The following is a 7,415-nucleotide window of genomic DNA, read 5'->3' on the forward strand; positions in this document are numbered from 1 at the left end:
TATGTCTATACTTAACATGTTCCATCTTTCCTCTAACTTCTTGAACATATGGAATACAGTTATAACAACTTTTTTTAATGTTCTTATATACTAATTCTATCATTTGTTCTATTTCTGGGTTGGCTTCAATTTATTTCTCTTCCTCCTGATTCTGGGTAACATTTTCTTGCTTCTTGGCATATCTGGTAATTTTTTGTTGGATGGCAGGCATTGTGAATTTTAACTTGTTGGGTGCATTTATAGAATACTTTTTGTATTCTATAAATGTTCTAGAGCTTTGTTTAGGGGACATAATTAACTTACTTGGAAACAGTTCTATCCTTTTAGGTTTTGCTTTTAAACTGTGTTAAGTTGGATCAGAGCAGCATTTAATATAGGGCTAACTTTGCTTCACTACTGAGGCAAATACATTCCTTCTACCCAGTGTCCCATGTATTATTTCAAGCACTGTGTGAGCTCCAGGGATTATCCCCTGTAATCCTTCCAGGTGGTCCTTTTATCACCCTCAGGAAGTTCCTTCACGTGTACATGTTGATCAGTACTTGACTGAGGAGTCGAGAGGCCTCTCTCTCTGTGCAGCTCTCTCCTCTCTGGTATTCTACTCTCAGAGCCCTGACTACTGTCTTCCCTGGACTCCCAGCTCCAGCTCCTCAGTGGGGGGACTGCTGGATTGCCTTATTTCTTTCTCATCTCTCAGTGGTCACTGTTCTTTGTTGTCTGACATGTAATGTTTTTAAAATCATTCTTTCATGTATTTTGTCTGGAGTTTAGTTGTTCATGTAGGATAGTAAATCCAGCCACCATTACCCCATCTTGGTCAGAAGTGGAACTGAAGTTTATTATTTTATTATCAACAGGTTTGCTAACATGTCCTAAAGCATCTAGCACTGGATGTCCACCAAAAACTCACCTATGGGAAATTTTTCCAAATTCCAAGCTGGAAAGAACTCAATAGAGGTTTTCTCAAACTTGACCCAAAAAATCACATACAGATCTCAATAAATAAAAACTAAATGTATCCCCTCCTCAGTTCAGCCTTAGTCAGGTCCTAAAAGCCCAGGTTCACCTCAGTACCAACCATCATGAAAGAAATAATGGTGGCAGGGATATCAGAATGGACAGAAATAGACTTCTTTCTCTCGTGTTCAGTAGATGTGTGGTCACGTTTTTATAAAATTCACCATAGTAAATACCACAGCATGGAAGTAGCCTGTAAAGTGAGGGGTCCTGGAACCTGAGCTTTGTTAGCTTCACGGCAGATCTACCTCTGTCTGTTTTATTCACTTACAGTGAGAAACCTCAGCCACAACCCATGATGTGAATGTTACAATCTGATCATGAGTCACAACCTGCTGTGAGACAACCCTTTGCTTTGTCCAGGTCTCCTGATGGCCTGGGTGACAAGGATGTACTCCTTAAGAAGATGCTGGAATGACCTCAGACTTGCCGGTGGAAGGAAGCGCCATCCCTTTTGATTCGCAATGTTTTTGGTGGCAAACATGATATGTAGTTAAAATGGCAGATGCCACTTGACCTACTTTTCTCTCTCATATGCTAAAGACATTGGAAAATCAGGAAGAAACCTTAATTTGTACCCCCAGAAATAGAAATTTTGTGTGTGGAGATTTGGTCCTAATGATTTCAGTAATGAAAAGGAGATTTTCACAGGCATTAAAGTTGGATCTCCAATTTGAGGTCATAGAGCTTATTAAGAACCAGTTTCTGTTCACAAAAGCAAAAACCAAAGAAAGATTATTGAATAGCATGTAATGTTTGATGTTTACTTTGTCTGATATCTCAGTAAAAGATAAGAACAAAGTGCAAAATACCCTACTAGACCTTTCACTTAACATAATTTAAATCAAGTGCTGTTGGTTCTCTAAGAAGGGCTGGGCTCTGCTTCTAGACCCCTGCCCACCCCCATAATTCTAGAAACATCCATGAACATTTCCCGATTTGTCAGTTTGAATAGTTGGAAATGACTGTAGCCTACCACTAAGGAAAGGCCTTACACAATGCAGGGACTGAAGCTCTTTCCCTGGAAACTTATTTTGATTGATCCAGAGTTCCAGCTGAAGGTTACCAGAGCTCAGGAACAGTCTTCTAATTCATACAAGTTTGAAACCTTTTTCTTTTTGTGGTCCCTAAGAAAACATTTTTGTGGTTCCCTGGAAGTACCATAAGCCCTAAACACAGTGAGTGACGGACGGGTCAGCCCTGGTTGAAGAAACAGATGAGGCCAGCAACTGCACAGGCAAGCCAAGAGAAGCAGGTCCCCAGGTAGCAAAATGGAAACGGGCTTCCAGGGTTTCTGTGGGAACGTTATTCAGTGGATGACAACCTCCTAACATTTAGGTTTATTTTTAGCCTGATAACCAAGCTTAGGAATTCATATTGGAATTTTTAAAAATTGTTTTTAAAATAAATGCAAAGTATTTTTATTTCTGACACATGATGAATTAGGTGCTCTGAGGAGTTTCCCATTTGGGAGGCTTTGGATTCTCGATAAGAGACACTTTCTGACGAATTACCAGACCCATGAGAAGTAGGGGTATTTTCCAAGTTCCCTTCCCAGCCAACCTCCGAGAAGGAAGCGGACCTCGTGAGCGGGGTGAAAGTTGGGTTGCCTGAGGGTGGATGCTCCCGGCGTCACTGTCCAGGAGCACTAAACCCTGGGGCAGGGACGATTTGGGGGAGCCTGACTCTGCGAGGCATGGGGCTGACAGGGTGTGCAGAAAGAAAAGTGTTCTCCTAACAAGACTGCCGTCCTTAAAAAGTTTGCAAGGTTGGCCCTTGGCGGGTGTCTGGGAACTTGGATCTGGGGACAGTTCTCACTGTTCCGTGATAAGAGTGGCTCCCTGTGCCCAAGCTGTGTGTACGGACAGTGGGGTTTACGCTGAACACCTGCCCTCCTTCCGGGAGTCCGGAATTTGGACGCATGCCAGGCAGCATGTGCTCACATGACCAGCCCCCCGTAAAAACACGAGTACCAAGTCTCTGGTGAGCTTCCCTGTAGACAGTGGCGCACATGTGTTGTCAGAACTTGCTGCTGAAGGAACTTAGCACACCCTGTGTGACTCCGCCGGGGCGACTCCAGGAAGCCTCACACTGGCCTCCTCCAGATTTCACTTCATGCGCCTTTTCTCCTGACCAACTTTGCTTTGTGTTCTTGCACCCCAGTGAGTCATACCCATGCATAGGACTCTATCCCAAGCCCTGTGAGTCCCAGCAAGTCACCAACGGGGGTGGCCTTGGGGGCCCCAACATGCAATTCCAAGTCCATGTCACCTGTGGCTCACAACTGAATCAGACGACAGTGTACGACAGCACCCCACATTTAGGTGTTCACGACTCCACAGAGCAAGCCAAGAGGTCACAGCCCACACACAAAGAGGCAGGCCCGTGCGTGAGCATGGCGGAAACAACCGGCAACAGAGCGAGCCCGCCAGAAGCTACAGGTGTCACGGCCCCCACGTGCCGGGTGCGTGGTAGACGTTGACGACACAGTGAAAGAAATAGAAAGTGGAATAATAAGATGAGGAATAACGACATTATCAGGAGTACGCAGGCAGATTTGAGAAAGAAACAACTGGAACTTCTGGAAAAAGAAGCATAAATGAGGGGTGTCTGGGTGGCTCAGTAGGTGAAGCATCTGCCTTCGGCTCAGGTCATGTTCCCAGGGTCCTGCTCCACGGGAAGCCTGCTTCTCCCTCTCCCACTCCCCCTGCTTGTGTTCCCTCTCTCGCTGTGTCTCTCTCTGTCAAATAAATAAATAAAATCTTTAAAAACAAAACAAAAAACAAACAGAAAAGGGAGCATAAATGATTTGAAATAAACTCAGTGCCTGGTGGGCGCTGTGTCCTCCCCAAGTCCCCATGTTGAGATCGAATCCCTGCCATGATGTGTTTGGAGGTGGGGACTTTGGAAGTTGAGTAGGTCAGGAGTGGGGGTACCTCAGGATTGGGGTCAGGGATCTTATGAAAGAGGCCCCAGCCATCTGCGAGCCAGGCAGTGGGTGTCCCCAGGCAGGGCTTCTGCAGACGCCGTGATCTCGGCCTCCCTGCCTCCAGAAGCACAAGGAGTAAATGTCCGCTGTGTATGAGCCACCTAGTCTGTCGTATTTTGTTACAGCCGCCTGAACAGACCCAGATAGTGGGTCAAAGAACAGAGCTCATATGACCAAAGAGAATTAACGAGCTAGCAGATACATCAAAAAGAAAGTACCCAGAGTCAGCACGAAGAGACAAGGAGATTGAAAATACAAAGGAAAAATGCAAAGATATGGAGGTTTACACTCCAGCCAAGATGGTATAAAAGAGACTGGGTTTGCTTCCCCCCCTTAAACACCAGACAAAACATATGAGCCAATGATCCTCAAGACACCGGACCCCAGGCAATGAAGTGACAATTCTTAAATAATTTAATGTTATGAAAACACTAAATGTTTAATACTATTTAATATTAATAGTTGATAACAATGATATTTAACAGTAATGAGAGAGTTGGACCCCAGAAAGTGACTCCCTCCTCTCACTCCCATCCTTAGCGGTGGGGCCCAACCTCCATTCTGCACCGTCTACCCGCCAGGAGCAGGAAGCCCCACTGCAGCTTTCTCCTTGGCCAGATGGTTGAAGACACGTAGGTGTGAGGCCACGTCATTGTTCATCAAAGCATGTGACTGAAAGAAAATAAGGCTGGACGTCAAAGTATATCATAGCTCTTGCTGTCCTGGAAGAACACCGAGGCTTCTAGAAATGGTCATTTGTCATCCTTAGGCAGCTGGACACAAAGGTTAAAAAATAAATAAAAAAGTGACAGCAGCCGGCCATGACTCGATGGGCTCTGGAGGCGCTGCTGATGGGAACAGGGCAGGCTTGTCATTGCGAAGGTGCGCACTCCTCCCCGACAGGTGCGGTGACATCTCGGGGCCGAGAGGGGACGAAGCGTCATGTAGGTCAGTGGCTCTCAGACCTGGCTCTACATTAAAAATCATGGGAACCATGAGGGAACACAGGTGCTATATTTATAATTGTCCCAAACTGGAAGCAACCCGATGCCCGTGAGCAGCAGAAAGGAGAGCGGGCGGCGTTCGCACAAAGGACTTGTGCAGAGCCGTGAGGACAGGCAACCCCAAGTGCACGCAACACCCCGCCAACAGAAGAGAGACGGAGGAGAGCATGACCTGGCTGTCTTTGGAGGGGGTGGGGGGTGGTGACCGCAAGGTAGTCACCTCTTGATTCTTGATCTGGGTTCCCCGGGTGTGGCCCACTGTGGGAAACTCACTGAACACGTGATACACGCACTTTTCTTTGTATTATACTTCAGCGAACCTTCAAAAAGTGGACGTAACACCTGCAAGCCGGGGGCCCCACGCGGAATTTCTTGGGCTGAGCCCGGACTCTGGTAGGGTCTACTGCGCAGCCAAGGTTGAGAATAGCTGATGGGGAGCAGCGCCCCGCACGCACACGGTCACGTGAATGCACATCCCGTGGGCGCCGTGTTAAACTGCGGGATTCTGCATTCTCAGGGGAGCACCCCTCTCCTCTGCTCAGTGGGCGCCCCCCTCTTTATCCCCCATCCTCCACTTAGCTCCCAGGGCCAGTGCTTGCTCATTATTACTATCACTCCCGACCTATTCAGCACCCCAGTGAGGAAGAGGGTGCTATGTTCGGGGTCCCACTCGGAGATCCTAATATAAGGGAATCTGGTAATGGTGACATTGACCTCTGACGACATTTTAGACAGGATCATCAAATGGATGGTTTGCAAAACCTGAGAAAACTGCAAAGACTCAAGGCCAGCCAGTTCCTTAAAATCCACTGCCAATGAACATCTCTGGTTTCCGAGTTCTAGACCCGTCGCCGAGGACACCTGAGATGTAGCGTGCCCCAAACAGAAGTCCTCATCTGCCTCCCTCCTCCCTCCAGCCTGCTCACAGCCCACGTTTCCCGGAGGCACTTCACCCCCACCCGCTCCCTGGGTCCCCCCCCAGATGGCTCGCCCGCTGCACAGGTGCCCCGCCCCCAGCACCCCAGGCAAAAGCATTCGAGGCAGGGTCCTAGGACAGGACTTCTCAAATTTTATTCAAATGCAGGTTTTGATTCCACAGATCTGGTGCGGGGCTGAGGGTCTGCATTTCTAACGAGCGTTCTGGTGATGCCAAAGTGTGGTCCCAGACCACGCATTGAACAGTGAGGCTCGAGGTGACATAGGAACGTGATGCCCCTTCCCTGCTCAACCCTTGGATCATTTCCGATCCCCGCTGGATAAAACTGACCACCCTTGAGCAGGTCCTGCCTCATTTCCAAGCGGACCTCAATCAGGTGCACCCGAACCCAGCTAACATCTGGCGGGGTCTGACCAGAGCCAAGAGCACAGCTGGCGCTGGTCTTCTGGCCCCACCTGCCTGTGCTCCGTCCGCCCCCCGCCCCCCTCCACTTCCTCTTTACCTTGTCTGTTTCCACGTACACCCAGGCCCTAGTCCAACCTGGCCCTGGCCTTGGCCGCCCTCACCAAGTGGGAGCTCTCTTTAACCCGGGCCCCCCACGCTTGTGGGAAAGAGTCCTGTCAGCACTTCCCACATTGTCCGAGGGGACCTGGTTCATCCCTCCAGACTGTGAGCGCCTTCCCCTTGTGCAGGCTTTAGCCGGGTCTCCCCAGAGAACAAGAGCTTACTCCCTCACAGCTTACCTTTGGGAAGGATTCTGGGGAACAGGTGGGGGTTGGGCTGAGCAAAGCAGGGAGGGAGGGGACACCCCAGGGGGGCAGCATCCAGCTAGTTATGTTGAGGACTCTGGGGGCCCCTCCTGCTGGGGACCCTCCGAGGAGGAGGACAGCAAGAAGGAAGTACTGGCCCTCCATCTTCTGCCCCAGAGCATATTCGTTCATGTTCTGCCACATCAAGATTGATGCGGCTTCCAGAAGTTTGTGCCAGTCCGTTGTGGAGCTGACGGAGAAACCCTGGGCAGAGATCCCTGGTGGCACCGAGGCACAGAGCTGCCAGGGCGGGGCTGAGGCAAGAAGTGGGTCACAAGGATAGGAGGCGGGGCCCAAAGCACCTGACACCAGGCGGGGACTGCAGCTCTCCTCAGGTGTGGCCCCGGCCCAGTGCCAGAGGATGGCTGTGAACCCAAGGGGTGCTGCAGGAAGGAAGGAATGAACGAACGTACAAATGAATGAATGCATACAAATAGCCTTGTTTGCTTCATGGATCTGGTTGTCAGATTGATAACCCAGGAAATAATCAATGACGAGCACTCCGAATCTGCAACCAGCCTTCTCCTGATGAGTGCACACAGAGCACCGAGCTCCCGACCCCGCAGGCGTCTGGCAAGCCAGCCTCGAGAATGAAGGCCCCGGAGGCCCCGGGCCGTTCCAGGCCGACTCTGCTGCACTGTCTGTCCCATGCCTCAACC

This window comes from Halichoerus grypus, chromosome 1 (genome assembly GCF_964656455.1).
Source record: "Halichoerus grypus chromosome 1, mHalGry1.hap1.1, whole genome shotgun sequence".
NCBI lineage: Eukaryota > Metazoa > Chordata > Mammalia > Carnivora > Phocidae > Halichoerus > Halichoerus grypus.